Source organism: Equus asinus, chromosome 3 (genome assembly GCF_041296235.1).
Source record: "Equus asinus isolate D_3611 breed Donkey chromosome 3, EquAss-T2T_v2, whole genome shotgun sequence".
Taxonomy (NCBI): domain Eukaryota; kingdom Metazoa; phylum Chordata; class Mammalia; order Perissodactyla; family Equidae; genus Equus; species Equus asinus.
In genome coordinates this window covers 107,761,201-107,787,950 of record NC_091792.1, presented here as the reverse complement: position 1 = coordinate 107,787,950, position 26,750 = coordinate 107,761,201, and the positions used below count along the sequence as shown (strand labels likewise).

At 35.5% G+C, this 26,750-nt stretch overlaps 1 pseudogene; it reads right to left on the bottom strand.

Moving 5' to 3' along the window:
- The window catches only part of LOC106826095 (UDP-glucuronosyltransferase 2C1-like), a 34,038-nt pseudogene extending 7,663 nt beyond the window's left edge, over positions 1–26,375 (bottom strand).
- Positions 26,376–26,750: the final 375 nt, after the last annotated feature.

Below are 26,750 nucleotides of genomic sequence, written 5' to 3'. Positions count from 1 at the left end.
CACAATGTGTGTAACCATCACCACCTTCTACACCTCAGAAGTTTTCATCATCCCAAACACAAACACTGCACCCTTAAACAGTAACTCCCTGTTCCCCCACTCCCCAGTCCCTGGTAACCTCGATTTTTCTTTCTGTCTCTGAGAATTTGACTATTCTAGGTACTTCATATAAGTGAGATCATATAGTATTTGTCTTGTTCTGACTGGCTTATTTCACTTAGTGTTATGTCCTTTAGCTTCATTCGTGTTGTAGTGCATTAGAATTTGTTGAATTTGGTTATTAGTTCTGGTACCTTTTTATGGATTCTTGGAGACTTTGTACGTAGGATCATGATATCTGCAAATAGAAAATATTTTACCTTTTCCTTTCCCATTTGGATGCCTTTTATTTCTTTTTCTTGTGTAAGATCCTAGGCTAGAATGTCTGGTACAATGCTAAATAGCATCGGTAAAAGCAGATGTCCTTGGATTGCTCCTTATCTTAGGAGGAAAGCTTTCAGTTTCCACCATGGAGTAAGATGTTACCTGTGGGTTTTCCAAAAATGTGCTTCACCATATTGAGGAATTTTCCCTCTGTTCCTGGTTATCTAAGAGGTTTTATCTTGAAAGAATGTTGGATTTTGTCAGATTCCCTTCTTGGGTGCAAGTGGAAATGATTGTGTGTTTTTTTTATCCTTCATTCTATTAATGTAAGGTATTACATAGATAGATCTCTTGTGTTGACCCACTCTTGAATTCCTGTGATAGACTCCATTTTATCATAGTGAATACTCCTTTCAATATTCTGTTGGATTTGATGTGTAATATTTTGTTGAGGATTTTTATAACTGCATTTACAAGGAATCTTGGTCTGTAATTTTATTTTCTTGGGATGTCCTCAGCTGGCTTCTGTATCAGGATAAATTGGGCCTCACAGAACCATTTAGGAAGTGATTCCTCCTCCACAAATTTTTGGAAGAAATTGAAAGAGATTAGTTTAATTCTTTAATTCTTCTTTAAATGTTTGATTCAATTTACCAGTGAAGCTATCTGGTCCAAAACTTTTCTTTGTTGAGAGATTTTGGATTACTAATTCAATCTCTTAATTTGTTATAGGTCATTTGAAATATTCCATTTCTTCTTCAGTCAGTTTAAACAACTTGTATGTTTCAAATAATTTATTTTTTCTAGATTGTCCAATTTTTTGGAATATACTTGTTCATAATACCCTTATAATTCTTTTGATCTTTTAAAGTCAGTAGTGTTCTCCCCATATTCCTTTCTGATTTTAGTTACTTTTTCTCTTTGCCACTTTAGCTAAAGTTTTGATAATTTGTTGATCTTTTCAAAGAACTAACTTTTGGTTTCATTACTTTTCTCTATTGTTTTTCTATTGTCTGATCTATTTATCTTTGCTCTAATCTTCATTATTTCCTTCCTTCTGCTTGCTTTGGGTTTAGTTTGCCATCTTTTTCTTATGCTTTATGATATAAATTAGGTTATTAATTTTAGATATTTCTTCTTTTTCAGTATAGGCATTACCGCTGTACATTTCCCTCTGAGAACTGCTTTCACTGCATCTCATAAGTTTCAGTCTGTTCAGTGTTCATTCATTTTACGTATTATTTAACTATCCTTGTGATTTATTCTTTGAGCATCTGGTTGTTAACTTCAATAGCATACAAAAACTCTACTCCTTTATAGCTCCATCCCCCTTTCTGTTAACGATGTCACAAATTACATATGTATACACTGTGTTCCTAATAATGCAGGTTAATAATTGTTTTTTATGCATTTTTCTTTTCAATCAGTGAGAAAGTGAAGATATGGAGTTACATCCAAAAGTGTAATACTGCTAGCTTTTATAATTGCCTTTGTAGTTACTTTTACTGCAGATCATTAGTTCTTATGGTTTTGTGTTGCTATCTAGTACCCTTTCATTTTAACCTGAGACTCCCCCTTGACTTTCTTGAAGTGCAGGTCTAGTGGTAATGATCTCCCCCAACTTTTATTTACCTGGGAATGTTTTAATTTATACTTAATTTTTGAGGAAATTTTTGCCTGATGTAAGATTCTCTGTTGAGAATTTTTTGTTAGCATTTTGAGAATATCAACCTACTGCCTTCTGACCTCTAAGGTTTCTGATGAGAAATTGGCTGATCATCTTATTGAAGGTCATTTCTGTGATTAGTTGCTTCTATCTTGTTGTTTTCAAGATTCTACCATTCTCTCTGCTTTTGGAAAGCTTGATTGTAATGTGTGTTAGTGTGCGTCCCTGAGATTATCCTATTTAATGTTTTTTGATCTTCTTGGATTTCTATATTCATTTCTCCCATTAAATCTGGGACACTTGCAACCACTATTACTTAAAATATTATTTTTGACCATTTCCCTCTTTCTGGCACTTCCACAGAAGTGTATGTTCCTGGCACAGTGTGTATGTTCCTCCACTTGGTGGTGTCTCAGAAGTCCCTTAGGCTTTGTTCATTTGTCTTCATTTATTTTTCTTTCCGTTCCTCTGACTCAACAATTTGTGTCATCTTGTCTTTAAGTTTGCCAGTTTCTTCTGCCTGTTCATATCGGCTTTGCAATCCAGGAGAAATTTTTCATGTCAATTATTATACTTCTCAGCTCCAGATTTCTTTTTGTTCTTTTCGTAGTTTCTTTCTCTTTATTGATCTTTTCATTTTGTTCCTATATTGTGTTTTCTTTTTATCAATATCTTCCTTTAGGTCTTTGATCATCTTTAAGGCAATTATTTTAAAGTTTTTGTCTAGTAATTCCAATATCTAAGCTTCCTCAGGGATACTTTCTCTCAATTTATTTTGGCCCTTTGAGTGAAAGATACTTTCATGTATCTTTGTATGCCTTGAGATTTTTGTAGAGAACCAGACATTTGATTCTTATAATGTATTAACTGTGGAGTCAGATTCTCCTTTTTTGTTGTGGTTTGATTTTTCTTTTTTTTTTTTTTTTTTTTTCGGTTGTTGAAGGATATCTCTTTGCCAGGAATCAGCCTGAGGCGAAAGCTTTACATCTTCTCAGATTTTTTTGTAGCCTGTGTCTCTTGCTGGACATGCACATGGCTTTCTAAATTCTACTCTCTGTGAGGGTGTTTTAAAGTGGTCCAATTCTTTATTGTCTTTCTCCCAAATGGAGAAAAAAGAAAAAATGAAAAAAAAAAAAAGACAACGTTGCTCCTTTAATTCTCCTGAAAGCTGTTTTCGCTAGAGGGTTGTGGGAAAACTGACCAACTTCCATGCCTCTACCTCAGTGATGAAAGGCAGAAATCAACAATAGAATGCAGAAGCACAATATTTGGAGGATATGGTCCTTATTTTAAACTTTGGCTCCACAAAATCATGCAAGGAATACAGGCATTTAGCCTGCCTTGGGGCTGGGAGATGAGGAATTTGAAGCTGCTGCTCTGCTAAAAGCTGAATAAAAATTAACTAACTTTTCATTAATCACTATGTACCAGCCAAGCTCTCCCCTGGAAGTTGTGAGTGCTCTGATGGACTTCAGAGTTCTGATATAGTGACTTCAGACAGTTTCTGCCAGTATAAATTGTTTTTAGGTTAAGTGGCAGATCCTTGGTGCTGCCTACACCATCCTGATGTCACCTCTAATCATTGTATTTTAATGTAATAGAACATTGAATATTTTTATGAAGATCCTTTCTATCTCAAATATTTAAATGAGTACTACTGCAGCAAATAACCTGTGAAAGAAATTTGGTTATAAGTACAAGATTGTTACAATCATTTAGAACTTAAATGACATATATTCTGGTATTTTGACTAAAGCTAGAAAGGAAAATTATTCCAGCTAGTATAAGAAAAACATTACTCAGTTATAATCTAGAATGATATTAGTAAAAAAATCATATTTTAAAGGAGCATCATAGCATGAACTGCACAAATCTTTTGCTATATTACTAAAAGCTTCTTTTTTTAAAGATTGGCACCTGAGTTCACAACTGCTGCCAATTTTGCTTTTCTTTTTCTGATTTTTCTCCCCCAATCCCCCCAGTATATAGCTGTGTATCTTTTAGGTGTGGGTCCTTCTAGTTGTGACATGTGGGACGCCACCTCAGCATGGCCTGACAAATGGTGCCATGTCCATGCCCAGGATCTGAACCAGTGAAACCCCTGGCTGTGGAAGTGGGGAATGCGAACTTAACCACTTGGCCACTGGGCCAGCCCCTACTAAAAGTTTTAACTGTTTAAACAGAAGAATCGCTATTTAGAAGTACTCCAAAAATCTAAGCTATCAGTACCAGGCTCAATCAAGGCCTTGTCCAAAATCATTAATTATAGTCCCAAGGACCTTGTGAATTGAGGCCGTGTTTTTGAAAATCTTTTCCTTTACTCTCTGTCATGCTAGTTGTACCTTGTATGCATGCCTCAGACTTAAAGAAAAAAAAAGAGGGGCTGGCCCCTTGGCCAAGTGGTAAAGTTTGCATGCTCCACTTCAGTGGCCCAGGGTTCACTGGTTCGGACCCTGGTTGCAGACCTACACACTGCTCATCAAGGCATGCTGTAGTGGCATCCCACAGAGAAGAACAAGAATGACTTACAACAAGGATATACAACGATGTGCTGGGGCTTTAGGGAGGGGAAAAAATCAACAATGAGGAAGATTGGCAACAAAGGTTAGCTCAGGGTCAATCTTCCCAGGAAAGAAAAAACAGAACAACCAAACAAGATTAGATTACATGGAAACCTTAAAACCTAGCCATAAAGCTGATAGATTGTTTAAGATCAGTGAATGATTTAGTTGTAGTCCACTATTTAAAGAAAATACTGCAGCATGCTTTCCTGATAGCAATGCCAGATTTAAAGCAAGAGAGCAGTCAAATGCTTTTAGTTACCTTCTTCTGACATTTAATACTTTTTCTTTAAGGCTCAGTTAAATTGATGCTAACGATACCAATAGCTTTTTCTACACTTGTAAAGTACACTTTTAAGGAGATGTTCATGGATTTTAGAATAGCTGCCCCTCAAAAATAAGATTATCTGACCTTCTGTGGAATCTGGGCGAGGGCTGATGCAATCATGTTAGACTTTTCTTCTGTGAGATTTTGGATCATTGACCCCAGAGTAAATACCACAACTCCATCTTTTCCAGAGCTCTGGACAAACTCTTCTACCTCCTGTAAAGAAAACAGTCTTTGTAATATGAAACTCTAGAGTTAAGAGAATACAATAGTCATACACTTTTCTCAATGAGCCTCAATTATTATACAGTTCTACCTGTTCGTACATTAACGATTTTAAAGTATGAAATATGACCTGAAATCACTGGTTATTAGGCAAATTAAAAATGGTTTAAATTGAAGTTTTCTATCAAGCATGTCTAAACATTTTTCAGGTGTGTCTTTGTGTTTACAAGTTATTGACTACTAGTTACCTTCTGCCAGGTGCTGAGCTCTTTACATGTATGATTGAACTTAAATATACAGTGATCTTAAGGGATATGTATACTTTTGCTGATTAGAAGGCTGTCTCAGAGAGATTAAGCACTTTCTTCAAGGATATACAGCAGTAGATGGCAGCACCAAATTTCTAAGTTAAGCTTGTTGACTGTAAAGCCAATGACCATATTTAATGCTCTCTTTTGCTGTCCAACTCTCTCCTCAATGCTCCAAATGAATACTTGACTTCTACTTTATAATAAATAGCTCTGGTACTTCACTTCATATTTAACCTTGGATACTTTGAAGATTATCATTAATTTTTATGCTGAGTCAGTCAGTATAATGACATGGGAATGGTATATTTACATTGTTTTTCTGTTTTTTAAATTTCTCTTTATTGTGGTTCCATTCGTGCTTTATATGTTTCCACAAACACACATAGGAATGAGGTAGCCATATAACTTACTGATTAAATAAGTGATGTAGAAATACCTATGATGCACACTCAGGAGAGAACAGTAATATTATGGGAATGTATTGCTTTGCATTGAAAACAAAAATAGCATGTTTAATCATGTTGAAGTAAAAAGAAATTTTTCACCCTACGTTTAAGTACTAACCGAAATAATCCAATCAAATCAGACAAGAAAAAATGTGTTGGATTTAAATGAGAAGACATAAATTTTGTACACATGTACATGACAATATTGGGGAAATGGCAATAACCAATAATGCAAACCATTATAAATGATAGTTGGTCAGATTCATAATCACTACACAAAAATCAATAATATTTCTTCACAACAGCAATAACCAATGTGAACGTTTAAAATGAGTCATCATTCACAGTAGTAATTAAAAAATATAAACTGTTTAAGAGTATAAATATGTACTTTTATTGAAAAAAGTTTCAAATTCTAGTAAATGATGTAAAACAAGACCCTGATATATAGAGAGATGTATTGTGTGTATTAGTCAGTGTTCTCCAGAGAAATAGAACCAATACTATGTGTGTACACATATCGATCTATATCAATCTGTCTATCCATCTCTCTCTCTCTCCCTCCTCCCCTCTTTCTCTATCTATCTACCTACCTATCTATCAATCAAGAAAGATTTATTTTATGGAATTGGCTCATGTGATTATAGAGCCTGGTAACTCCAAAATCTGCAGGTAGGCCATCAGACTGGAGATCCAGAGAAGAGCCAATGTTGCTCAAATCGGAAGGCCTTCTGCTGTCAGACACTGCCTTAGCTTGAGAGAGGTCAGTCTTTTGTTCTATTCATGTCTTCATCTAATTGAGTGAGGCTCATTCACATAATGGAAAGCAATTTGTGTTACTCAAAGTGCACTAATTAAATGTTAATCTCATCCAAAAATACCCTTGCAGAAGCATCCAGAAAATGTTGGAAATATATTTGGGTACCTGGCCCAGGCAAGTTGACACATAAAAGTAACCATCATACTGTGGTTATTGGTGGATTGACTTAATATATAAAACTATCAATTTTTTTATATTAATTTTCAATTATGGCATAATTTTCTTCATAAATTGGCAAACGTTTTAAAATTTATATAGAATATCTTTCTATAAATAATTAATGAAATTTGAAAAGAAAAGGAAATACTAGGAACTTCTTAAATCGGATAATAATACATAATACATTTGGTGCTACTAACCTCCTAACAGACAAAGTGAACAAAAGAACAAAATAGTGAGACTAGAAAAAGAACCATGAGTATATAAAAGCCTGCTATATATAAAGGTGATATCACAAGTCATTGAGACAACCAGTGAGAAAAATTCATACTGAGTAGATTATTTACTATTAGGTAAAGCTATAAAAATATATTCACTACTTAGACATAAAAGGGAGGGGACTCTTTACCTCATATTATACATTAATATAAAATCTAAATGGGTTAAGTGAATCCATATTAAAGTACAATATTATAATTTTTAAAATAAAATATAAAACAGTAGCTTTATAATGTTAGAAATGAGAAAAATATTTTAAATGAGACTTGAAAAGTACAAACCATAAAGTACAAATGATGGATTTGATTACATCAAATTTAGTACTTTATTTTTAAAGAAGGAAGTCAGAGGTAACATAACACATATATGGATTCATAGAGGAAGATATTTGCAATGGCTAAAACAAGAATTAATGCCTAGATATTCTAGACTATGGAAAGAATTTGTATTGCTTGGAAAGAAAAACAATAAATTATCTGAAAGAAAAACATACCAAGTATGTGAGTTTAACACAGAAAATCAGAATAACTAAGTTTCTGAAAGGATGTTCAACTGTGTTATTAATTGAAATTATCAATAAAAGACAACAATATGATACCACTTTACCCTTATGAAACTGACACGTATTAGAAAATAGAAAACTATCAAGGGCTAGATACGATATGGAAGATAGGACCACTCAAGCACTCCCGAAGAAACTATACATCTGTATGGCTTTTTAGTGAAATTAATGCAGAATGAAATTAAGTATGCATGTACACATGACTCCACAACCCCACTGTTGGATGTGTATCTGAAATATATACAAGTACCATAAAGGAACACATTTGAAACTTTTCTTCACTCTACTCTTTGTTGTAGGATAGAGATGGAGACATCTAATTGCCCTTTATGGGAAATAAATATACAAAATGTTGTAAATACATGCACCAAAAATCTCTACAGCAGCCAGAATTAATGAAATATATTTAAAAATAGAAACTTGGATACACATTAAAAACTTAGAGGAGTAAAAGAAGGCAAATGTGAATTATAGCATAACCCCATTTACATAATTAAGCTCAAATCAATGCTATATATTTTCAAAGATCCACAGTTATCTGTATAAATTGGAATGGGAATAAATATTACGTGCGCTTGACTAACTGTCTACTGGTTGTGGGTAATGGAAAAGAGGACAAAGGAAACATGTAAGAAGATAAATCAAAAGGGGTGTTTGATATGGGCTGATTATGGAATGGCATGAGTTGAGGGTATGATTAACACATTCTGAGGACCTGAGGTTCAAGCGAACAAACAAAAACAAAACCTAAAATCCATGGTTCCTCAAACATAGATTTTAGCATTCAAAATCAAACTGACATTTTTTTCACATTGTAGTGGGAGGGAAATTATTCTTTGCTCTTCCTAACCTGTCTCTCTTAGAAGGAAGAAATGAAAGCCCGTTTGGTTCTTACTGTAGAACCCTGATTGGGTCACATTTCTAGGAGATTGTTTTACTGAGTGTGGCAAGAACACCTAGACATGGGTCAGTGTGGCTCTTTCCCTACTTCTTCTGTAGATGAGGCCAAAAGTTTAAGAAGAAAAGAAGTATTTCAAGACAGGCTTTGGATACTGTTTTCTTCTTTTCATGCTTAATTGATCTCATTACTCTGACATAGCTACCTGATTACTGATGACACTTTGATTTAAAGGAAGCTGAAGCTATGTACAGTTGAGTCTAAACAAAAGATCCAGAATAATTTACTACATAGAGATTAAGGCACGAATGTAGTTAATAAAAGAGCTTACACTTATTAATCATTTGCCATTGTACGTACACTAACTCAAACACAGCACACAAATATGGCTATTGTTTGTGGAAAGATTCAAATTGTACCAGGTTCTCCCACTTTGTTTCTACTAAAGCCTCAACCTCGTGATTACTTTGCTTTTCACCCTCAATATGAGTTACTTTGCACGTTCACATTTGTTCTTATATTTGTATGTAACGTAGATTTAGTGTCCTTAATCTACTTTTAATTATTAGGCATATTATTGAAAATCCTGAAACATTTTAATGCCAAAATTTAACATGAACTATTCAAAAAATTAAATATTATGAAAATACTTTCTATATTAAAGACACTTTACTGTCATCATTGACTTAGGAATCAATTTTTTCACAAGCGTGAGAGCCTGTGCATTATTTGAATAGAGATTGGGATTGTGCTTTGTAATGTCCTCAAGGGCCTACTGTACTGTGGTGAGAGGAGACAGGGGTCATAAAATTCCACTGGAAATACGTTAAAGCTCTAGCTCTTTCTGGGTATCCCTTTTCTTTTAAGGAAGATCGGCCCTAGGCTAACTTCTGCTGCCAATCCTCCTCTTTTTTAGCCGAGGAAGACTGGCCCTGAGCTAACATCCATGCCCATCTTATCTACTTTATATGTGGGACACCTTCCACAGCATGGCTTGACAAGCGGTGTGTAGGTCCGCACCCAGGATCTGAATCCACCAACCCCAGGCTGCCAAAACAGAATGTGTGAACTTAACCTCTGTCCCACTGGGCCAGCCCCCCTTTCTGGGTATTCTTAAAGCTCATATGAAAAACATCAGATAGACCCTCCATGCCACACTGTTGGTAAAATAAATAAATACATAAATACACACAAACACATAGGTGTGTTACTGGATGAATAATAAGGCAATAGCAGGCTTCTGAATATGTTTGAATTATTAAAATATGGCATATAGCATATAAGTAAGTCTCACACTATCCCAACAGTTGACTTCTTTGCTTTTAGAATTGAATCTTGGGACTGAGCCCATGGCCAAATGGTTAAGTTCACCCACTCACATTGGGCAGGCCACAGTTTCACTGGTTAGGATTCTGGGCACTGACCTAGCATCGCTCATCAAGACATGCTGAGGTGGCATCCCACATAGCAGAGCCAGAATAACCTACCACTACAATATGAAATTATGTACTGGGGAGCTTTGGGGAGAAGAAGAGGAAAAAAAAAAAGATTGACAACAAATATTAGCTCAGATGCCAATAAAAAACAAAAAAAGAATTGAATCCTTACAGTGCTTAGATCTTTTATCCAAAAAGTATGAAGTAATATGAAGGTGGCTCAGAATATTTAAGTGACTACTTTCTGAGCAGGAGCAATGGTTTAGAACAATAAAGAATGAAATTCCAGTAATATTTAACTTGTCAAAATTAAATTACTGTGTTCATGTAACAAGATAAAGTAAAGATTTCTTACGTGATTTAAAATTCCCAAATATTTCAGACTCTTTAATGAGTATTTCATGTACTTCCTGGTCTTATCTGAAACTTAGGATTTGGCCTATAATCCTTTCACTATACTCTACTGATTTTATCCTACCTGCATCAGGGGCCAGACAGAGGCTTGATCTGTGTCCTTCCCTCTACTGACTGAATTTCCAACCATTTCTTTCTCTATACTTTCAAAAAATATCCTTGTCTTTATGTGTTTAATCTGTATTATCAACTACCCGTGCTCAGTATGCCACCTGTCAGACTTTCAGCAACACCCCTGTTCACAGAAGCCTTTGCCATCTGGCTCACAGTCTTCTGGTCCATCCCAAATTCTACGTCTACCCAGGGTGACTTAACCAATACAAAATCATGTCTTCTTATTCCTTGACATCATTATTTTAAATCACTGCTTATGGAAAAGGCAAAACAATGTAGGGAGTAAAAGAATTAGTTATTTCCCAGGATTTAGGGGCAGAGAGGGATAAATAAGTGGAGCACAGGGGATTTTTAGGGCAAAGAAACTTTGCTATATGATACTATCAGTGTGGATGCATCTCATTTTACATTTATCAAAACCTATAGAAAGTACAACACAAACAGTTAACCTTAATGAAAACTGTGGCCTTTGGTGATGCTTATGTGTTAATGTTAGTCTATTGATTGTAACAAATGTGCCACACTGGTGTGGGATATTGATGGTGGGGGGAAGCTGTGAGTGGGAAGAAGACAGGAGATAGGTCAAACTCTCTGTACTTTCTGTTCAATTTTTCTGTGAATGTAAATGGACATAAAAAAAAGTTTATCGCAAACAATACATAGACATATCCCTTGAGATTAAGAATGCTGAATTCAGTAACTGCAACTAGACACTGCATTGGCACATCAAATTCAGCATGCCCAAATATAAACACTATTTTCCCTCACAACTGTTCCTCACCTTAATAAATGCCAATGTGCTCAACTAAAGTGCCCATAAAAAGAAACAATAGGGGAAAGACATACAAAGAAATGGAAGCCAAGGATTTGTTCTTGAACTCTCTCCCTTAATCTCCACTTCCAGCCGATAACCAAATCCTATTGAATTTCTTTGTAAATACTTCTTAAATCTCTGCACTTCCACTCAAATCACTATCATATTGTAGTTTGGATCTCTATAATCTCTTTCAGGAAGCATTGCAACTGTATCTTAGCTTATTTCCCTTCTTCAAATCTTGCTCCATTCCAAAAAATTTAATAGCCAAGTTTTATGAAAGGGTAAGATGCATCATGTTACTGCTTAAAAATTTTGCATTGATCCTTCACTGACCTTAAATTTGAAGTAAAGAATACTTAGTAGTGCCCATTATTTTTTATAACCTATCCCCTGATTATCTCTCTAGTCTATTTTCTCTCCTTTATTAAAACAAAACTGTTCATCATCACTGCACTTCTGCCAGATCTTTTGGATAAACCTTCATATCTCAGTTTGATTGTTCTCAAATTATTATAATTCCTCACAGGTGTCCATTTCTAAGATGAAGTGATGCTAAATAACATGCAACTACAAAAACTCAGTGCCTTAAAACAACACTTTCTTTCTCATGCTGTATGTCTATTTAATGAGCTGCAGTTGGTGCATATATCTTTTAATCCAGAACTCAGGTTGACAGAATAGCTCATATTTGAAACACAGCCTGTTGAGGTAACAAAGGAAAAGAAAATTCTGGAGTATCTGGACCCGCCAATTAGGTGTTGGTCCTTGAATGATCCAAGACACTTAGTTTATAGTCGTTGCCCAGAGAGTACTTCACGGTTCCACTAAACGCAGGGCTAGGAATTTCATTGGTATTAAATATTTGGTATACTTGATGAGGATAACTAATGATTGCCATGTTAATGTTAAAAGTTCCCTACGTCAGTATAATAGCCTAAGAGGATACTGTCCATTAATTCCTGTGTCTATGTTTTCAGTTTGACGTCAAATATTTTAAATAATAAACTAGAAATCATTCCAAAAGACAAATACTCAAGGAAGCAAACATAAGGACATTTAATTACCTTCGGGAGGGACTTTGCAGGCTTGCAGTGTAGTCCTCCAACAATTCAAAGTGAGGTAAATAAGGGTAAGGAAATTCAAAATCCCAGGAAGTTCGAATCAACCACATTTCAGCTTTCCCCATAGTCTCACATATTGTGGTAGGTTTTCCTGAATAAAAATGAAGGGTAATAGAGGAAAAACAAACTGATTTATTAAGTGCAAAATGTTTTACCATCCAATTTTCTAAGAAAAATTCATAAAGACCCAATTTGAGGTCTATGTAATGCATGAGAAATCAACTGGCCTCCCACTCATCAAAAGTATACCATAGTGAGATTATGAATAACCAAAGTAGGATTTCAGTCCAGAACAAGGAAAAAGTCTACTGATAATACAGTCTCTCTGCTTGAGCTAAGCCTGAGCCCTAGTCCCTGCTCAAAGTGGTCAAATGCTCCCAGCAGGAAAAACTCAGGCAGTGATCCTCAGCTCATGGTGGCAGTGTCTCCTCCTCTTCTCCAATTCCAGTTTGTCTCACCCTTGGTGCTCCAAAAGGCTTTTGATATCTTTGAAAAAGGACTTTTGTAATTTATCCATCTTTCTCTGGTGTTTCCAAGTGTGCTGCCATAACTAATTACATCTTACCAGGACTGGAAATCTTTTGACAAACTTTTCAAAAGTGATTATCCTCTTGCTATCCAAAATGAAATTTCCTGTTTCAGAAAACTTTGTTCTCTTTGACAAAGATGTAGCACTGTATGATAATCTGGAGGCAAAATATTTGCTCTTCCGACATATTTAGTTGTTTAACAGTGCAAAGGTCACCTTTCAAAGAAGTGGCAACCATTAAGCATTAACACAACAAGAACTCAAATTAGGGACTCTGATTAAATCATTTTCCCTTAGTTAGGAGCCAGAGCTTCATTTCTAAATTCTGTTCAGTTATTGTGGAATAAGGAAGGTTACTCAGACATTTGGTGTCCTTCTGAAATATATATTCAGTATTATTGATAAGAGGAAATCATAATTACTACAAGGTTTCCCAACATATGGCCTTTTGAATATTCTCTTTGATGTTCTAAGTGCACTAAGGTTTGATCAAAAAATATAAGGGATTTTGAACTTACCAGGACAATCTATCTGTATAAGAGATCACAAGCAAATATCCATAATTTATGGGTTTGATCATCATAATGACAATGATATTTAAAATCCAGTTTTATACTCTGTATGTATCTCATTTTGGTACCTCATTGGAGTCGGCTATGGGTATAATCTTATTCTCTTCATGTGATATTTCACTCCCTCCTCATTTGTATGACAGTATTTTTTTTGAGATATAACTTATATACCATACAAGCCTTCCTTTTAAACACAACTGAGTAGTTTTTAGTATATTGGTAAAGTTGTACAACCATCACCACTATTTAATTTTAGAATATTTTCGTTTCCCTACAAAAAATCTCATGTCCGTTGGCAGTCAGCCTCTATTTCTCCCTCTTCACAGCCCCTGACAAACACTAATCTACACTCTGTTTTTATTGGCCTATTCCAGAATAATCTTACATCATTTCATATAAATGAAATTATACACTATGTATTCTTATTGCTACCTTCTTTCACTTAGCGTAATATTTTCAAGGTACGTCCATGTTGTAGTATCTATCAGTATTTCCCTACATTTTATTGCTGCATAATGTTTCTTTGTATGTCTATACTTCATTTTGTTTATTTATCAGTTGATGAACATTTGGGCTCTTTCCATTTTTGGCTACTATGAATAATGCTCCTATGAGCATTCATGTACATATTTGTGTGGGCATATGTTTTCATTTATCTTGTATGTATACATTGTATGTATGGAGTAGAATTACAGAATCATGTAGTTTATTGACTCTCTTTCTTAACAAGATGATATCTTTTTCATCTTAAATCTCTTCTCCTGAGATGATATCTAATGTGCTTAATGTATCTTATTGAAATGAAGACAATATAGTACAAGAGGAATAAAAAGTAATGGATTTGGATAAGACATTATGAGAAAATGTTCCAAATTTGGAAATCAAAAGAAATTATGGTATGCCCTTTTGATTCCATGCTGCAGAATTTTGAGCAAGCAAAGAAGGATTGTTTAAATTTTAGAAGATTGTGTCTATGGTTTACTCAGTCATTTGTTATTGATTTACTACAAACTTTTGAGTCCAGATACAGTAACATTGTGTTAACTTGTATATTTCTGTGTAGTAGAAAGGATCACCTCCTAAATTATGATTTTATTGTCCTATAGTATACTAACCACTGTTATGTGTAACCTAGTACTATTATCTTAACATTCCTTTTTTCCCCAAAAATGTTTGTAAATAGTTCTTAAAAATATTTTTTGAACCTAATTTGCATCTTACTGATTTCTTCCTCAGTGATTTGGATTGATCTATGGTATAATTCACTTAATAACTATTTAAGAGTTACAAGTTATATTTTTAACACTAGAAAAATATATGTAGAGTGCATTTTTTTTGAGGAAGATTAGCCCTAAGCTAACATCCATGCCCATCTTTCTCTACTTTATATGTGGAATGCCTACCACAGCATGGCTTGCCCAGTGGTGCCATGTCCACACCCGGGACCTGAACCAGTGAACCGTGGGCCACCAAAGCAGAACATGCTCACTTAACTGCTGTGCCACCAGGTCGGCGTCTATGTAGAATACATTTTAAAGTGAGGGTCCTGAATTCTGAATACCCAAATGACAATCTATAGTTAACAGCATTTTTTTTTTTTTTTGAGGAAGATCAGCCCTGAGCTTTCTGCTGCCAATCCTTTCTTTTTGCTGAGGAAGACTGGCCCTGAGCGAACATCTGTGCCTATCTTCCTCCACTTTATGTGTGGGATGCCTGCCACAGCATGGCTTTCCAAGTGCTGCCATGTCTGCACCCGGGATCCAAACTGGTGAACTCCGGACACTGAAGTGGAATGTGCGAACTTAACCACTGCGCCACCAGGCAGGCCCCGCTAACAGTACTTTTTTACTTTATGAAAGTCAAAGAAATATTTTCCTTCTATTTATCAAGTCTTAATTATTCTTTCTCAGATTATTGATATGCTCCCAAAAGAATATTCTAACGGGTCAAGAATTGGGAAAGAGTCAGAGACAGAGTCATACCTTATCTCTAATGCTTCACTGTGTAAGAGGTTCCAAAACTGAGTACCAAACTGTTAAAACCAGAAGTAAATAAACAATTTTGATCCAGCCGTTGATCAGTCACTCCCTAATCCATGACTCAGAAAATGTCTGCAAGATGAGATTCTAAGTTATCTTTTCTCAGTTTTGCCTTTTGCTGCTTGATTCTGACCATGGATAAGTGATGGGTGCAGCAGTCTCTGCCTACATTTCTTTTAGGGTCAAGTCTTGAAGAAATAAGCACCTGCTTCTGTCACAGAACACCTAGAAAAGTCTCAATGCAATGTGTCGGCCTTGATGAGGTCATATGCCTCTTTGAACATATGGCATATTCCTTGACAGCGTATTTTATTGAAAACACTCATTTTTTTGTGTGAGTTGTGAGGAATGATTTCTCAGAGAAAAGTTAGAATAGATACCAGAAAAAACTAAAAGAGTTGCTGCTTTATAAAATAAGAGACCACAACTCTAAAGGAAAATTTTAATATTTTAAGGAATAAACTTAACCTTAATAATGATAAGGTATTAGAAATACTTCTGCTAAAATTAGCAACAAGGAGAAGATGGCAGCATAGACAGACTCTGAACACACTTCCTCCCACTACACAACCAGGTTACAACTATTTTTGGAAAAATTATCCTGGAGAGAAAACTGAAAACTGGATGAAAAGAACCCCTACAAGAGACAGTCCTGACTGAGGCAGAAGAGACAGAAATTCTTTCTGAAGAGAAGAAAAGCCACATTCGTGAGCCACAAAGTTTCACAGCCAGCCAGGTGAGAGCCACACTCAGGTACACAGCCCTTCCTGGAGGAGTGGGGACCTGAGTAGCTGCCTGTTACCACTATAAGCACCCTTCAGACTCAGAACAACTGAGATGAGTGTCCTACTATCTTGCTTCACTGGTTGTTAACTACAATAGGGAATACCCCAAGAAAAGCTATCAGATGAAAGCCAAAAAAAACCCAACTCTTAAAGCGCCCATGCACAAGTTCACCCATCTCAAAGAGCAGCCTAAATCACCAGAAAGAAGGCTGCACAGTCCTTTGGTGAAAAGGGACTCACCTGGTAGGCTCTGGGTGTATCACAGTGAGAGGTGAGCCCTCTCCAGAGACTGAGACTTTGACTGTAGTCATTGTTGTGACCTAGTGCAGGCATGTTGATGCAGATGCTGGCAGATGCCATTGAAGTTCTTCTCCTGACCTATTAGCCCAGGGGCCTGCCACAACCACTAGAGTGCAGATTTAATCCAATTCAGCCAGGCCAGGAAGCCTGACAGAAGGACAGGCACCACCCAACAGCAAGCCTTCAGGCTACTTGTCAGCCTGCCTAGATTGGGAGCCATGATCCTCTACAGGCAGGTGAGTGTGTCTGTCTCTTGTCTCTGTGGCACAGGGCCTGCATGAGGACCAGGTAAAGTGTGGGGGTCATTGGTGGAGAGGTGGGGGCTACTGCAGTGGGGCAACTGGGTATACTCCAGGGATTTTGGAAGTGTTCATGGACCAGGATTGTGATGATAGTGTGTGTGGACCTGTGGGTGGTGGGGCTTATCAGTGGCAGAAGACCTGTGCTTCACAAACAGCCACAAAGAGGATTGGCCTCACCTTCCAAAGCCTGGAACAACTGGGTGCTCCCATGTCTAGGGCCAGCCCTACTCAGCTGAAATCCTAAGAGAGCTGCCAAAAGTCTTGAAGGCATGAGACCTACAGCAACTTTAAGCACATAAGCCTAGTAATCAGCTACACTGGGTACCTGCCCAATCAACAGGAAAACTGCAACAAGAGTGCACTATTAGAACTTGCAGCCAATGGTTCTGGGGCTCCCCAAACCTGATTTAAAGTAGCTAATCAAGAAGGGAAAGACTAGATTCTCTGAGTTCCTGAAGAAAAAGCAACCCTGTCACAGCAGAAGGACACTTGTAGCCCACACAGGGGTCACTCCTGGATCATTTGGACTGGAGATGAGAGGGAAGCACACTGCTGGTCCTCAAAAGGAATTTCTTACATAAGCCCAGTTCTCCAAGATCAAGAGACATAACTGACTCACTTAATACATAGATATAAGCACAGACAAAGAAGCATAATGAGGAGGCAGAGGAATATGTTCAAAGCAAAGGAACAGGACAAAACTCCAGAAAAAGAACTAAATGAAATTGAAATAAGCAATCTACCTGACAAAGAGTTCAAACAGAAACTCATAAGGATGCTCACTGATATTGGGAGAAGACTGGATGAACACAGTGAGAACATCAAGAAAGCATTGGAAAATATAAAAAATAATCCATCAGAAATGAAGAATACAACACTGGAAATGAAAAATTCACTAGAGGAACTCAATAGCAGATTAGATGATACAGAAGAATGGATCAGTGCACTGGATGAAAGACTAGAGGAAATTACCCAAGCTGAACAGATGAAAGAAAAAAGAATGAGAAAAGTCTGAGGGAACTCAGGGACAATATCAAACACACTAACATTCATATTATAGGTGTCCAAGAAGGAGAAGAGAGAGACAAATGGGCAGAGAATCTATTTGAAGAAATAATAGCTGAAAAGTTTCATAACCTAAGGAAGGAAACAGACATACAAGTACAGGAAGTACAGAGAGCATCAAACAAGATAAATGCAAAGAGGCCCACACCAAGACAGATTATAATTCAAATGTCCAAAGATGGAGAATCCTAAAAGGTGCCAGAGAAAGGCATCAAGTGACACACAAGGGAAACCCCATAAGACTATCAGCAGACTTCTCAGCTGAAACCCTGCAGTCTAGAAGAGAAGGGGATGACATATTTAAAGTGCCAAAAGGAAAAACCCTACAACCAAGAATACTCTATCCAGCAAGGTTATCATTCAGAATCGAAGGGGAGATAAAGAGCTTCCCAGACAAGCAAAAACTAAAGGAATTTATCACCAAGAAACCAGTTCTACAAGAAATGCTGAAGGGACTTATTTAAGTGAAAAGTGATGATCACAAATAGGGATAAGAAAATTATCAAAAAAAGCTCCAGGCAATAAAATCCCTAAAAAAGGCAAAAATATGCTAAAGTAGCAGATCAACCAAGTATGAAGATAATATGAAGGTTAAAAGACAAAACTACTAAAAATACCTATTTCAATGATAAGAGGGTAATGGATAGGCACACACAAAACAAGAGAATAGATATGATTTAAAAAACATAAAATGTGGGAGGAGGGGAATAAAAGAGTAGAGCTTCTAGAAAGAAGTCAAGCTAAAGAGATTATCAACTCAATGTAGAATATTATATAGGAACCTCATGGTAATCACAAACCAGAAACCTATAATAAATAAACAAAGAAGTAAGATGAAAGATGTCAAACATATTATTAGAGAAAGTCATCAAATTTCAAGAGCAAGAGAGGAAGAAAGGAACAGAAAAGAACTACTAAAACACCTAGAAAAAAAGTAACAAAATGGCAATAAATACATGTTTATCAATAGCTACTTTAAATGTCATTGGACTAATTCTCCCAATCAAAAAGTGTAGGGTGGCTGACTTGATTAAAAAAACAAGCCCCAAATATATGCTGCATACAAGAGACACACTTCAAACCTAAAGACACTCACAAGCTGAAAGCAAAAGGATAGAAAAAGATACTTCATGCAAATGACAAAGAAAAGAAAGGGGAGGTAGCAATACTTATATCAGACAAAATATACTTTAAAACAAAACTGTAACAAGAGACAAAGAAGGGCACTACATAATGATAAAGAGAACAATCCAACAAGAAGATATAATACTTGTAAATATGTATGCATGCAACATATGAGCACCTAAATATACAAAGCTATTATGAACAGACATAAAAGGAAATTTAGACAATAACAAAATAATAATAGGGAACTTTACACTCTACTTACACCAATGGTTAGATCATTCAAACATAAGATCAATAAGGAAACATTAGCCTTGAATGACACTTTGGACCAGATGGACTTAGTAGATACATGTAGAACATTCCATCCAAATTCACAGAATGCACATTCTTTTGAAATGCACATGGAACCTTCTCCAGGATTGATCACATATTAGGCCGTAAAACAAGTCTCAATAAATGTAAAAGATTAAAAAAATACCAAGCATCTTTTGGGACCTCAATAGTATGAAACTAGAAATCAACCATAGGAATAAAATCAAAAAAGCCACAAAAATGTGGAGATTAAACAAAATGCTACTGAACAACAAGTGGGTGAATGAAGATATCAAAGGAGAAATAAAAAAATACCTAGAGACAAATGAAAATGAAAATATGACATGCCAAATTCTATGGGGTACAGCAAAAGCACTTCTGAAAGAGAAATTCATAGCAATTCAGGCCTACCTCAACAAATAAGAAAAATCCCAAATAAAGAATCTAACAGTGCACCAAAAGTAACTGGAAAAAGAAGGAGAAACAAAGCCCAAAATCAGCAGAAGTAAGGAAATAATAAAAATCAGAGCAGAAATAAACAAAAACAAGACTAAAAAAACAATAGGAAAAATCAACAAAAGCAAGAGATGGTTCATTGAAAAGATAAACAAAATTGACAAAGCTTAGCTAGACTCACCAAGAAAAAAAGAAAGAAGTCTCAAATAAATAAAATCAGAAATGAAAGAGGAGAAATTACAAGGGACACCTCAGAAATACAAAGGATTATAAGAGAATACTATGAAAACCTATATGCTAACCAATTGGATAATCTAGAAGAAATGGATAAATTATTAGAATCATACAATCTTCCAAAACTGGATCAAGAAGAACTAGAGAATTTGAATAGACCAATCCCCAGTAAGGAGATCAAAACAGCAATCAAAAACCTCCCCAAAAAATAAAAGTACAGGACCAGACGGCTTTCCTGGTGAATTCTACCAAACATTCAGAGAAGATTTAATGCTTATCCTTCTCAAATTGCTCCAAAAAGTTGAAGAGGAAGAGAGGATTCTTCACTCATTCTACAAAGACAATATAATCCTGATACCAAAACTAGACAAGGACAACACAAAAAAAGAAAATTATAGGCCAACATCACTGATGAACATCAGTGTAAAAATCTTCAACAAAACACCAGCAAATTGGATATAACCATACATTAAATAGATCATACATCATGATCATCTGGGTTTTACACTATGAATGCAGGGATGGTTCAACATCCACAAATCAATAATGGGATACACCACATTAACAAAATGAAGAATAAAAATCACATGATCATCCCAATAGATGTCAATAAAGCATTTGATAAGATACGGCACCAATTTATGTTAAAAACTCTAAATAAAATTGGTATAAAAGTAAAAAATTTCAACATAATAAATGCCATATATGACAAACCCACAGCAAATATCATTCTCAATGGAGAAAAACTGAAAATTATACCTCTATGAACAGGAATCAGAAAGGATGCTCACTTTCCCCACTCTTATTTAACATGCTATTGGAAGTCTTAGCCAGACCAATCAGGCAAGAAAAAGAAATAAAAATGATCCAAATCGTAAAAGAAGAAAAGAAAAGAAAGAAAAAAGAAATCATTATTTGCACACAACATGATTTTACATATAGAAAATCCTAAAGAATCCACTAAAAAAATTTAGAAGTGATAAATGAATACAGTCAATTTGCAGGATGCAAAGTCAACATACAAAAATCAGCCGCATTTCTATACACTAACAGCCAAGTTGCAGAAAGAGAAGTTAAGACCAAAATCCCATTTACAAGTGCAACAAATAGAATAAAATACATAGGAATGAACTTAAGAAAACAGGTGAAAGATCTGTACACTGAAAACTATAAAACATTGTTGAAGAAATTTGAAGAAGACACAAAGAAATGGAAAGATATTCTGTGCTCTTGGATTGGAAGAATTAACATAGTTCAAATAACCAAACTTCCTAAAGCAATCTATAGATTCAATGCAATCCTCATCAATGTTCCAACAACATTTTTCACAGAAATAGAACAAAGAATCCTAAAATTTATATGGAACAACGAAAGACCATTAATAGCCAAAGCAATCCTGAGGAAAAAGAATAAAGCTGGAGGTATCACACTCCCTGATTTCAAAATATACTACAAAGCTATAGTAACCAAAACAGCATGGTACTGGCACAAAAACAGAAACACAAATCAATGGAACAGAAATGAGAGCCAAGAAATAAACCCACACATATATTGACAGCTAATTTTCGACAAGGGAGCCAAGAGCATACAATGAAGAAAGGAGAGTCTCTTCAGTAAATGGTGTTGGGAAAACTAGGCAGCCACATGTGAAAGAATGAAAGTAGACCATTACATTACACCATGCACAAAAATCAACTCAAAATGGATTAAAGACTGGAATGTAAGACCGGAAAGCATAAAATTTCTAGAAGAAAACCGGCAGTATTCTCTTTGACATCGGTCTTTGCAGCATATTTTCAAGTACCGTCTCTGATTTGGCAAGGGAAACAAAAGAAAGAATAAACAATTGGGATTACATCAAACTAAAAATTTTCTGCACAGCCAATGAAACCATCAACAAAATGAAAAGACAACTTAACAATTGGGAGAAGATATTTGCAAACCATATATCACATGGTTAATATCCAAAATATACAAAGAACTCATATGTCTCAACAACAAAAAAACAACAACCCAATTTAAAAAATGGGCAAAAGAGCTGAACAGAGACTTCTCCAAAAAAGATATATGGATGGCCAACTGACACATGAAAAGATGTTCAACATAGCTATCATTAGCTATCAGCGAAATGAAAATCAAAACTACAATGAGGTGTCACCTCACTCTGGTCACAATTGCTATAATTAGCAAGAAAGAAAACAGCAAGTATCGGAGAGGATGTAGAAGGAAGGCAACCCTCACACTGCTGGTGGGAGTGCAAACTGGTACAGCCACTATGGAAAGCAGTGCAGAGTTTCTTTAGAAACTTAAGAATAGAGCTACCATATGATCCAGCTATTCCACTGCTGGGTATTTATCCAAAGAACTTGAAAACACAAATGCATAAAGATAGATGCACCCTTATGTTTATTGCAGCATTATTCACAATAGCCAAGTCTTGGAAGCACCCTAGGTGCCCATGAAGGGACAAGTGGATAAAGAAGATGAGGCATATATACACAATGGAATACTACTCAGCCATAAGAAATAATGAAATCTGCCCATTTGTGACAACATGGATGGACCTTGAGGGTATTATGCTAAGTGAGATAAGTCAGAGGGAGAAAGTCAAATACCATATGATCTCACACATAAGTAGAAGATAAAAACAATGACAAACAGACACACAGCAACAGAGATTGGATTGGTGGTTACCAGAGGGAAGGGGAGGAGAGAGGAGCATGAAAAGGGTGATTAGGCCCACATGTGAGGTGGTGGATTATAATTAGTCTTTGAGTGGTGGACATGATGTAATCTTCACAGAATTTGAAATATATTAGGATATACACCTGAAATTTATATAATGTTATAATCCAATGTTACTGAAATAAAAACAAAATTTTTTAAATTTAAAAAAAGTTAGTTGCAAGGAAAACAATTCTAAAATTCACATGGAGCCACAAAAGACTACAAATAACCAAAGTTATCTTGAGAAAGAAAAACAAACCTGGAGGAATCACACTTCCTCATTTCAAACTATAGTATAAAGCTATAGTAATTAAAATCATTTGGTATTGGCATAAAAACAGACACATAGACCAATGGAACAGAATCAAGAGCCTCAAAATAAATCGATGCAAATATACTCAATTAATAATTGACAAGGGAACCAAGAATACTCAAGGGAAAAGAACATAGTCTCTTCAGTAAACAGTACTGGAAAATTGGATATTCAAATACAAAAGAATGAAACTAGACCAGAATCTCACTCCACTCACAAAAATTAACTCAAAATAGATTAATGACTTAAACGTAAGACCTAAAACTGTAAAAATCCTAGAGGAAAACATAGGAAAAATCTTCTTAATGTCAGTCTGGACATTAAATTTTGGATATGATGCCTAAAGCATAAGCAACAAAATTAAAAATAAACAAGTGGGATTACTTCAAGCTAAAAAGCTTCTGCAAAGCAAAAGAAATGATAAACAAAATAAGATAACCCATGACATTTCAGAAAATTTTTGCATACCATGTATCTGATGAGTTAAAATCCAAAATATATAAGAAATTCATACAACTCAATAGCAAAAAAAACAAATAATGCAATTAAAAAATGAGCAACAGACTTGAATATGTATTTATCCAAAGAAGATATTCAAATGGGCAACAAGTACATGAAATGATGCTCAAAATTACTCATCATCAGGGAAAAGCAAATCAAAACCTCTATGAGATATCGCCTCATACCTGTTATGATGGCTACATCAGAAAGACAAGAGATAACAAAAGTTGGCAAGAATGTTGGGTAAAAAGGATCCTTGTGCGCTGTTGATGGGGATGTAAGTTGGAGCAACCACTATGGAAACCATTAGGGACCTTCCTCAAAAAATTAAAAATAGAACTACCATATGATCCAGCAATTCCACTTCTGGGTATATATACGAAGAAAAGGAAATCACTATCCTAAAGAGATGTCTGTACTTCCATGTTCATTGCAGCATTATTGGCAATAGCCAAGACAAGGAAACAATCGAAGTGTACATCTATGTATGAATGGATAATGAGAATGTCATTGTATATACAATGGAATATTATTCAGCCATGAGAAAAAAGGAAATCCTATCATTTCTGTCAATATGGATGAACCTAGGCAGAATTATGTAAGCGCAGTAAGTCAGACAGAGAAAGACAAACACAGTGTGATATCACTTGTAGGTGGAATCTAAAAAAAACCAACAAAACAAACTGATGGATACAGAGATTAGATTGTCATATTGGGTTGTGGTTGTCATATTGGGGTATGGAGGGTGGATACAACAGTTGAAGTTGTTCAAAAGATACGAATTTCATTTCTAAAGTAAGGAAGTCCATGCATGTAATGTACAGCATGGTGAGTATAGTTAGTAATACTATATTGTCTATTTGAAAGTTGTTAAGAAAGTCGATCCTAAAATTCTCATCTCAAGAAAAAACATTTGTAACTATATATGTTGTTGGATGTTAGCCAGACTTACAGTGGTGATCATTTCAACATATATGCAAATATCAAATCATTATGATGTACACCTGAAATTAATATAATGTTAGGTGTCAATTATGTCTCACAAAAAGAAAAAAACCTAAATAACATAGGCAGGATACTATTTCCTCAAAGATTAATATATTATGCAAAATCATTCTTAATACAATTATACAAACACTTTCTTAAATAAAAAAATCAATTATGTGAAAGGAAAAAAGAAGGAGTAAAAGACTTGCTGAAATCGAGAAAATCATTGCACTCAGGACCAAAGCTCAGCAGATGCCCTCTCATTCATTTTTGAAAAGAACGAGAACAACAAAACAGCGAGATAAGTTAAAAAATCTGGAAAGAAGGTCCTTCAGAGAAAAATCTATTTTTTCCTCTTTGAGAGACAAGAGCAGATGAAACCAAGATATGCTTATTTATTTTCTAGTATTGTGCTCGCTTCATGACAATTTCTGCAATGAAGCAACCAAGCCTAGGTAGGACGCAAAGAGAAAACCTAAGAAATAGCAAGTTAATTAGAAAGAAAGCAGAATGTCTAAAAGAAACAAACAAGAGAGAAAGAGATCAAGGTGTGGGAAATCACACTGTTAGATGTAGGTTTTCCCGATATTTAAAAAATTAGTAGCAGCAAGTAGGATTTATGTATAAATATAAAGAATATTCCTTTCTCTGATATATTATAAGTACTCTAACATCGAAAACAAACAAACAAAAGAATCATTTCTTTGGCCTAAAACAGCACAGTCACTGTTTAACCCCAATTTTGCAATTCCAAGCCCCACAGGAGTTTGAGTCTTCACTTAGAAATACCTTTTTAAAGTTTTTATACACTCAGATAAATATTTACATTTTACGTACAAAATAAGAATCCTTACTACATGCAAATTTCTCTTACCTAAAACCTTGCTATAATACTCATCCCATTCTGGAAACAGATAATATAAGTACATCACATCACTCATTACATGCAATAACCAATTCTCCAGCCTCTGTACAAAAGTCATGTTGTCTGTCAGTCCTGTTGTGCTTCCAGGAACATATGAAGAAGGGGTGGGAAGCCCTCCACACAGTCTTTCAACAGCATTCCCCTCAGAAAACCGAAAAGAGTATATAAATGGAATATTGAGAAGCTCAGCCAACAACTCCCCACAAAAGCTTAAAGGATCAGCAACACAGATATCAAACTTTGCTGCCTGAAGCCTGCTGAGTAACTCCGTATTTGTGATAACAGCGTCGCATACTCTTTTGTGTGTCCTTAAAAAACTCTTGAACATTTCTGGCAGTTTTACTTGCTTGTCCCACCAGGACATTTTCTGCAGTTCAGAAGTAGTTATATAGATAAAGGTATTGAGCTCTTCCATGTAAGTCTCTTTAGTTACTGAAACTTGAAGGACCTCTACATTAAAGGGAATCTTGGTATGATCCATCAGAAGGCTAAATTAGGGTACTAGGAGGGTTATTTCATGCCCACGAAGATGGAGTTCTTCCAGAATAACTTTTAAATTAATCCAATGACTAAAATCTGTGGGCCATACAAGTACTTTCCCAGTCCTTCCAGAGTCGAGGAAACACAGATGCAGCATGAAAAGGACACAGAAGCCTTTCACAGTCTTCATGATCAGCTCCCGCTCTGACGAAACCTGGACTTAAACCAAGTGCATGAAGTTTGCAATGCAGAGAACTCTTCTTTGACCCTCTCAACCTATTTATAGTAGATTGGGCTGAACTTTGAACAGCATGCTTTGTGTCATTGATTAAAATTAAAGCAACTGCTTTGATAAAGAAAAGGTCAGTAAAGTCAATAAAATGAGTTAGGAGGGAAATCCTCAGAACCAGAGATTCAAAACTCCTTGTAGAGGATGTGAAAATAAAAAGAGGCTTAAAGTTAATTACAGATCAAAAATAATTTGTAAATTCTATTAAGAAAATCCATTACCATGTGATGCGTATTCAATTAGGATTGCTCTTTATCTTTTTCTCTGGTTACATATGATTTTCATT